The sequence below is a fragment of the Engystomops pustulosus genome, chromosome 1 (genome assembly GCF_040894005.1).
Source record: "Engystomops pustulosus chromosome 1, aEngPut4.maternal, whole genome shotgun sequence".
Lineage (NCBI taxonomy): Eukaryota > Metazoa > Chordata > Amphibia > Anura > Leptodactylidae > Engystomops > Engystomops pustulosus.
Window position 1 is genome coordinate 220,721,296 of NC_092411.1, and position 9,679 is coordinate 220,730,974.

The window sequence follows — 9,679 nt, forward strand, 5'->3', positions numbered from 1 at the left end:
CATTCAAATGTATAATGTCATCACCAATACCTTCAGGAAAGCTTTGTGACAAAGCAGAAAAATTGCCCCATGAATCAATGCAATACATGACCAAATCTCAGTTATAAGTTCTCAAAATTAGATGAATACAAATCAATGGGGTACATTTACTTACCTCTCCTGATGCGTTCTCCGAAAGTGTATTGTCCGACCGGAATGCACTCTGCAGCGATTCCCTATGATCGTGCACCCGACATCCTGTATGGGGCACATTTACTTACCCGGTCCAGTCGCGATCCAGCGGCGGGTTCTCCGAAGCTGATTCGGGTTCTGCGAGGATTCACTAAGCTCCGTGCGCCGATATTCACCAGGTGTCGCTGCTGCGCCGAGGTCCGACGAAGTTCACCTGCTTTTTTCTGGTGTATGTGAGTGCTTGATCTTGCGACACAAATGGCTTTTTAAATTCTGCGGTTTTTCCGAATCCTCGGGTTGTCCGGTGGCCACGCCCCCTATTTCTGTCGCGCGAAAGTCGGCGCAATTGCGCCAAAAATCGATCGCGTGCGCCACAATCCCGTGAAATACAGCGCAAAGCGGAAATATTCGGGAAAAACGTGACGGATTCGCGGCTGCGGACCCTTAGTAAATGTGCCCCTATGTGTTGCTTCCCCGCTCAGGTCAGTCCGAGTTCACCTTCTTCTTCCTGGTGTATGTAAGTGCTTGATCTTGCTACACAATTTTAATGTTAAATCCCCCACTCAGTCCTAATCAGTTGGATCATCCGATGGCTTCCCCCCCCCCCTCCAATTTATGTTGCATGAAAGCCAGCGCACAACAATTTAAATACCTGTTAAATACTAGTTAAATACCTGTCACATTGGCGCAAATCCCGAAAATGTCGGAAAATCTGTCAAAGGGCGTTTAAAGACCCTTAGTAAATAAGCCCTAATAAGTTAATTATAGCCGACCTGGATTAGGAGATTCAAACCTCTTTATTAGAAAATTGTTTACCACAATTTTGTTTCATATAGAACAATGTATGAGCTCTAGGTCTTTATGCATATATTATCTGCTTAACATGACAGTGCTTTACTACTTTTTGGTGCTACCCTTTTTAATATACCATATGGCAGTTGAAGGAATGTAACAAAATGAAATGACCGGGGATTTTAGCTGCTCACAAACAAATGGCATCAAAGAGTCTCAGAGATTTGAGTGGCACATTACTACAATAGAGAAATGACTGCAGGCCTGTCATAGAAACCTAAAGGGATGGCTGGTAAAGTTGACACAGCCTTAGAAATTCTTAATGAAGCTTGTTTTCTTCTCTTCTCGACACATCTTGTTCACCAGTCGGAGTTCTAGTCTGGGATCTTGCCAGTGTTCCATTAGCAAAATGAAATGTCTGAGGTTCAAAAAAGTGGCAAGTTAAGAAATAGTAAAACGGCAATGACATCTATAGGACACATATTCATTACATTCATTGTCCTGGCCATAAAGAATTGGTTTGTGAAAGGAAAAAGAAATCAATGTAATCAATCGATCATTAAAGAAGCTAGTAAAGTATAGAGGCTCGTATAAATTATAAGTAAAAGTTGTATGAAGGACAGGTCATTCTGCCTCTATCTTTCATCCTGTGTTCTGTATTTCCCTCTCACTGCATATTTTCTCTCCGTATTTCTCTCCCTTTCTGGGCTGGTTTTAGGGTATGTAATGTAGAAAATTGTCCAAGGCCCCTATTTACAGTGAGGACAGAAACTCCATTAGTTTGTTTACCTGCCCTCAAGTTGGCAAATATTTCTATTGGTTTCAATGGTCAGTAAGATTTAAATAAAAGAACCCTTTTGCTATAATATATATATATATAATTGTTCATAAATCCATACACCCTTATACTCAGTGGCGTAACTACTGCCGTAGCAGGTTGTACGGGGCCATGAGGTTCAGAGGCCCTGTGTCCCTGCAGTGCTTTGCCAAAGCGCTGTGGTAAGTGGTCCGGGGACGTACAGCCAGGTGCCTGCTGGGTCGTGCCCTCTGGGCCCCTCCCTCTGTGCCCCGGCTACCGCCCACCTTTCTCATGGCCCGCCCACCTCTCTCCTGGATCACCTACCCACCACCTACCTGACCCACCCACCTGCCACCTTCCTGACTCTCCCAGCAAACACCTCCATGACCCGCCCGCTGGCACAGGTTCTGGCTTGATCTGTGGTTCCACGGGCTGCACACCGTGGTTCCAATTTCAAAAAAACTCTATGGAACAAGTGGCGACGTTACAGTGTATAACACCTTCATCAAGCTTGATGAAGGTATTATACACCGAAACATCACCACTTGTTCAATAAAGTTCACCTCAATTTTTTAATTGGAACCACGGAGTGCTGCCTATGGCAGAGAGTATTATGGAAATCACAGGGTGTTCCAGGGAGACAGCAGTCAGTTGGCAGCAGCATAAGTAGGCCGCAGAATAGCACAATGACAAATTATGGAGGTGGCAGCAACATGGTAGGCCACAGTGTGGCACAATGACAGAGTGTGGAGGTGGCGGCAGCAGCAGGAGGTCAGAGAGTGGCACAATCACAGTGTGTCTAGGTGGTCGGCAGCAGTAACAGCAGTAACAGCAGCATGAGGCCAAAAAAAAAACAAAAACTGACACCCTGGACTATGTGGATTTAACACAGATTTCTTGATATCCACTATAGCAACAAAAAAGAATTTAAATTTGTGGAATACAGAACCCCCAAAACTGACACCCTGGACTTTGAGAAAAAAAATCACTCCAGTACCTATGTTGAATTGACACAGAAAACTGGTGCACAGCCATTAGTAAATGTGGCTCAGTGTCTCTGCTGAGTTATAGGAGCTAAAACAGCAATCAAACTGAGTAAAATTATAAAATAAGGGGTTAAAAATGATCCTTATTGTGTAAATATCCCTAGGGGATTAAAATTTGAGAATTTTATTTCATTGGCAAACCCCTTTAATGATGTCTTCAATGTTTCGGAAAAATTGAATAGCAATGCATGTTGTGCAGTTCTTGGTAACCTTGATGAAATCCTTGTACAGAAACCCAAACAATACTATGAACATAATCTAATATTATCAGTTAGTTGAATTAAAATTTCTTTATGTACAGATGTGGCTAAGTTTAACTTAGCAGCTAATGGGTTAAGTATAGAGTTCCAGCCAACAATTATGTTACTTTTTCAATTTTTTTCAACAGTGTTTGTTGTTTGATATCCCGCTGCGACGTGTTATCAGATTCACGTAAACCATTCCTGATTTTTCATTGCCTATACCACATGATGTAAAAGGCAGTAATTGATCCTGACGTGATTTATCTGCTATCCACATTACTTGTGCACAGCAGCAGCAAGCAGAGAGCAGAGTAGTCACTTGCCAGCAGACTGTAATGCCTTAAATGCCAGGGACTATGGTTTCCAAGAGTGTTCAAAGGATCAGATAAATACTTTATCTACCTTTGTTGGTTCTCACTATTGTGGTGTGCTTTTTACTGCAGGACACCCAGGTTTGTTAGACAAATCAAGTGTATTTACTACATGAGTAAATCAAGTATTCAAATGAATTATGTAAAATTAAAAGTGTAATTTTGTACATTTATTGCCAAAATGATAAATAATGTGAAGGAAACTAAACCCAAATAACAAGTATTGTAATAGTCATCCCAAAAATCTAAATATTTGTTTTGGAAGTCAGAAAATTGCTTTTTGGTTTTAGATTTGCCTCTGGAAAATATTTGTAAAATGATACCATTTATGTGTTGTTTGTATCTGTATGTGCAGACTAGGACTTGTAAACCTTTAAAAAGGGGTGACTGACATTGAAGAAGAAGAAGCAGCATAGCTGCTCCAACAAGTACTACCTTTAAATGAAGGAAGCTAAGTGGATAGTGAGGGAATGATGGCTTGGCCATGGGTCTGAACACCTTTTCGATATTCTGTGTATGTTGCATCCTGGGTAGTGGTAAGTAAAAATCAATTTCACTGCATATAAAATCTTGTGGGTACTTGGGAGTTGAATAGAGCAGTGAAAAAAAAGGTGGTAATGGCCTAAAACACTTGACAACCCGCAAACTGTGACCCAGAGACAGACCTGAAAGGGAGTGATTGATGTAAGACATGAGATGGGTTTGAGAAGATTTGTGTAGGATAGTCTGAAGTGGTATGTCCTTTTTATGATTTAGGTACATATCCTAAACCTGACACTAAAATCTAAACCAGTTAGATTTTTGAGCTATAATTTATACCACTTCCTGGCCTACATTATAGTTATATTTGTTGGGCCTCTGGATTCCATGTCTTAGACCTAAAGCTTATACATAACATGCCTACTTTTTTGGAAAACTGTTATTCAGGTCATAGAAACAGAGTTTGGAGGAAACTACGTCTAGACTAAAAAGGGAAGTCAACTTTTATCCAATAAAGTTTAACAGTTTTACAATATCCTTTTTTATACCTATTCATCAATGGATGTAGACCTCTGCTTGATGTTATTCTATATTTATTACCTTATATACTCGAGTATAAGCCTAGTTTTTCAACATAAAATTTGTGCTCAAAAATCCTAACTCGGCTTATACTCGAGTCAACTAAAAAAATAAAGTCAAAACTCACCTTTCTGACATCATCTGACATCATAGGTCCTCTTCTGTCTGAGACAGTCTGAGACAGAAGAGGACCTATGGGGGACGTCGGAAAGATGAGTACAGTGTTATTTTTTTTCCTACTACAGGGGCTAGGCAGGCTGTATGCTACAGGGGCTGGGCAGGCTGTATGCTACAGGGGCTGGGCAGGCTTTATGCTACAGGGGCTGGGCAGGCTGTATGCTACAGGGGCTGGCAGACTATATACTGGGAGGCTGTAACCAATGCATTTCCCATCCTCGGCTTATACTCGAGTCAAATGGTTTTCCCAGTTTTTTGTGTTGAAATTAGGGGTTTTGGCTTATACTCGGGTCGGCTTATACTCGAGTATATACGGTATTTACTTCCTGTGGATAAAAACTGATCCCTGGTAATGCAATGTCACACAGATGCCTGGCTTGTTAGATCACTGAGAGTAATCAAAGTTCCAGTTGAATGGCAGCAATCGGAGATCTAGAAAACTGTGAGGAATTGGTAATGAAGATTAGAACATTGTATATCGTTTCATTACACAACCAATATCAATTATTTGCTGAAAGTGGACAACCCTTTTAACTTTATATAATACGTCCCCCACACTGTGATTGTAAATGTGCTAGTAGAGTTTATCAATCATAATTGTATCTGTTTTGCAATTATGCAATTTCTAAAAGAGGAACATTGTGAGAAATTTGACGTCATTGTTCCATGTTACAAACTATGCCTCCCATATGACTACAAGAGAATCCTTCGGAAGAGTGCGCGTTAAGTTGTTACAAAGTTCAGAATAGCAGTTAACCCCTGCTTTCCAGGAATTTGGCTTCACGTTTTATTAGTGTGTGATTCTCAGCTTCTGAAAAATTATAGAGTAAGCAGTGCAGTGATATGATTGTGTTCTTGAGAACCAACATGAAGGATACAACATGAAAGATAAAATGGATAATAGAATCCTTAACTTGAGAAGACTTGAAGGAGCAAGATCTTTTTCCCTATATATAATGGTGAAGTAGCACCTGTCAATGTGACATAAAACCTATAGAGCTAAAATGCCTTGTAAGAAATACAGTGCAATCATATCTCCTGTTACTGTGTAAAACTGTAATCCAAACCCATTTGAACGAAACAGTAGATGACATATGGGTCATGGGCTAACCTACAATACAAAAGTAAGAAGGATAAAGATCAGCTTTGACACATTACTATTAACCCAACCCCAATCCCTTATAGTAAGTAAAGAAGGGAATAAAAAGAATCCATTACACATTAGTACATGGCAAATAGCTCTCAGCATCCAGTGACAATCGTCGGAAATAAAGTACAAACACTTCGGAATGACCATGAGTTTTATGACACTAAGAACTACTAATGTAATAACATAACATATAGAGATCATTAAGATTTTGAAAATGCTTTTAGGGTAGTATACTTACTAGCAGAAAGGATAAAATGCCCTGCATAATAAAATGTTCTGCAGGATTGAATGTGCTTTCAGCATCTGTACATACATAATGTTCTCCACACACTAAAACTGCTGCGCAAATAGCTATTGAATCTAAAATGTCTCAAGGGTAAAAGGAAAGATTAATGTTTCAGCTGGATTTAGTTGTTTCCAAAGAATAGAACGATTTTCCTGGTCATGTGGCAGTTACTTAGCTAACCTTCAAATGTCAGTTTAAGCCGAGTTCAGACAGAACAATTCAGCTATTCAGGTCTCTGCTTTCTTCGTGAGTAACATCTGTTTGTATGGCCTTTGTCCGGGAGACATGATGTTGGGTTGTATAACCTACACTGTGCCAGAGATTTAGGTCTTTGAAGAAATTCCAGTTATTTACAGAGGGAAAGCTACTTTAACCTCAATAACAAAAAGCTTCAAAACATCTTGTGCCACACAGATATGATAGCTCCTAGTATCTATTGTATGAAAAAGGTTAGCTCCTTCACATATGTATTACACTGCTTCAAAATAATATCTGGGCCATTGGCTATAGTTTACATTTTGTAAGGTTTGGGTCAAAATAGTGTTTACTTTGGAAGAATCTATGTATTATTTATTAATAGTAAAATATCTTAATCCCTTTCTGTCCCCCTTAACAATTACATTTTTAGACTAGCATTATGGTTCTCTGGTAGAAGTTCATTAATTTATGTGCTGTCTTTTGTGTCCATATCAGCTCTTGTTGGACCAACACTTGGGTTGCCCACATACTAGCTGTTCCCGACAAAAAAGAACAAAAACAGAAGTCCAGCTTTATTTTGGGTTCAATAGCCATGAACTGCTGCTGAACTCCTATTTGGCTCAAAGGGAGTTAAAGGGAACCTGTCATCAAGAACAGCCACAATACACCTTACTCACCCCCACAGTGACTTTGTTTAAAAGTGCAGTGCAGGTGCCCCATCTTAAATCTGCCTTCTCCCACCAGTAAAATCGTTTCCCTTTGTCAATTTCGGCTTTACCCACTTGTGTGTGTGTCTCCACCCACCATGGGTTTGTAAAACGGTGAGAAGATCTGCAGTTTCCCACATACTGCTCACTACTAAATGCACCTTGCAGTAAGAGGGACCACATTCTGGTAAGGACAAGGAGAGGACTTCCTGTCTGCTTAGGACGAGATTTCAAGAGACACAGAAAAAACTTGACTCTTCTCTTTTGTTTTGTGTGGAAACTGTTTTTGTTAAGTACAATAGCAATATGAGCAAATATATCAAGACTATGACAGCAGTGCATTGTACCATTTTTACATGGACATCAATTACATAAAACAACCAACATATCAAAGCATAATATCATAAGTCAGGAAATATCACAAAGTGGTAACATAGGTAATATAAGACAGTCTAAGTCTACCTAGGGGTGGCAATCTGAATAAGAAGTTGTTAAATAGGGAGACCTATCTTACAGAGTAGACATCCAATGGGTCTTAACTAGAGATGAGCGAGCACTAAAATGCTCGGGTGCTCGTTATTCGAGACAAACTTTTCCTGATGCTCGAGTGCTCGTCTCGAATAACGAGCCCCATTGAAGTCAATGGGAGACCCGAGCATTTTTCAAAGGGACCATGGTTCGGGAATAAAATGTGTTAATTAACTGAAAAAGAATGTCTTCTGATAAGTTAGCAGATGTATGCAAACATCTGCAATCTATTCTTCACTGTTCCGCGTGTATATTATCTCCCGACAAGTTAGCAGATGTGAAGAACAGTGAAGAATAGAATAAAAACAGTGAACACAGGATGATTTAAGTGAAAAACGCAGTGAAGAATAGATTACAGATGTTCTGCACATCTGCTTACTTGTCGGGGTGCTACGCTGTCCCGGGATCCGCTCCTCTTCTTCCACTGAAGTCTCCCCCGTGCTGCCCGATGTCTGTGTCCCCCGTGCTGGCAAATGTCTGTGTCCCCCGTGCTGCCCGATGTCTGTGTCCCCCGTGCTGCCCGATGTCTGTGTCCCCCGTGCTGCCCGATGTCTGTGTCCCCCGTGCTGCCCGATGTCTGTGTCCCCCATGCTGCCCGATGTCTGTGTCCCCCGGGCTGCTGCCCGATGTCTGTGTCCCCCGGGCTGCTGCCCGATGTCTGTGTCCCCCGGGCTGCTGCCCGATGTCTGTGTCCCCCGGGCTGCTGCCCGATGTCTGTGTCCCCCGGGTTGCTGCCCGATGTCTGTGTCCCCCGGGCTGCTGTCCGATGTCTGTGTCCCCCGGGCTGCTGCCCGATGTCTGTGTCCCCCGGGCTGCTGCCCGATGTCTGTGTCCCCCGGGCTGCTGCCCGATGTCTGTGTCCCCCGTGGTGCTGCCCGATGTCTGTGTCCCCCGTGGTGCTGCCCGATGTCTGTGTCCCCCGGGCTGCTGCCCGATGTCTGTGTCCCCCGGGCTGCTGCCCGATGTCTGTGTCCCCCGTGGTGCTGCCCGATGTCTGTCTCCCTGCTGCTTGATGTCTCCCTGCTGCTTGATGTCTCCCTGCTGCCGTTCCGCGCATATCTTCCGACAGGTAAGCAGATGTGCCGAACATCTGCAATCTATTCTTCACTGTGTTCTTCACTGTGTTTTTAGCTTAAATGATCCTGTGTTCACTGTGTTCACTATTTTTATTCTATTCTTCACTGTTCTTCACTGTGTTTTTTTAATTAAATGCTCGATCTCGAGCAGGGGAAATACTCGTCCGAGCAACGAGCCGTTTTGAGTACCTTAATACTCGAACGAGCATCAAGCTCGGACGAGTATACTCGCTCATCTCTAGTCTTAACCTTAGGAGGGATTTGATCTTATGTTATTAATTCCGGATATTATTAAATGAAGCATATTAGATTCACATCTAACAAATGGTAGTAATATGACATCCCTTTGTGTGTAAACAGGGACCGGGATTTCCCGATTATGCCATTATGCCCATGTACATGAACAAATGAAAAAATGCTTCCTTTGTAAACAAATGTTTTTAGCAATAATTATACCACGATCTTTTGTCTGGCTCATACACGGTTAATAAATCCAATGCATCGGGTTACTTTTTCTCAGATGCACTTTATCAAGTTTCTGGTATCAGAGCACTGGGCGTTCAATCCTAAAGTGTAAACCATGACTAAGTCTGATAGGACGAAACGTGTCGGTTTTTGTGTTATGTCCTTGATTTCCGTGGACGTGCTGGAGTATCCTTTTGCATTTTCAATTGATTGGTGAGTTTAAGCTTGACTACACTATATTCTGATTATATATTCTATGGTCCTGATTTCAAATCCATCTTAGGGCCTGTTTACATCTCCTTTAGGTCTTTAATTATTTCCTTCAGTTATTTTGAGGCAAAACCAAGAGTGGTAGAATGCACAGAATAGGTGCCAGTCTTTCCATTATACCATATTTGTGTAGTCGCTGGAAATACTTGAACCTGTTCTGTGGTTTCAACCTGACAACAAAGAAGAAGCTTAAAATTCATGTAAAATGAAAAACATGTTACCTGTAATTGCATTATATGAGAAAAGTGTTTATCAGTCAAGTTAAGCCTCGCCTAGAGTCTGATTGTTGGACCTGAGGAAGAGAAGACAATCAATGCAGTGACTGGCAATAGTTTAGTGGCT

The 9,679-nt window shown here is 41.6% G+C and overlaps 1 long non-coding RNA gene across 1 annotated transcript; it reads right to left on the reverse strand.

Annotated features, from left to right (window-relative positions):
• Window positions 1-1,026: 1,026 nt before the first annotated feature.
• Window positions 1,027-6,121, reverse strand: LOC140104823 (uncharacterized). Its single transcript, XR_011850429.1, has 3 exons — window positions 6,046-6,121; window positions 5,536-5,768; window positions 1,027-1,381 (listed from the first exon to the last, which is right to left on the reverse strand). It is a non-coding gene; the product is annotated as an uncharacterized lncRNA (long non-coding RNA).
• Between the last annotated feature and the right edge of the window lie 3,558 nt (window positions 6,122-9,679).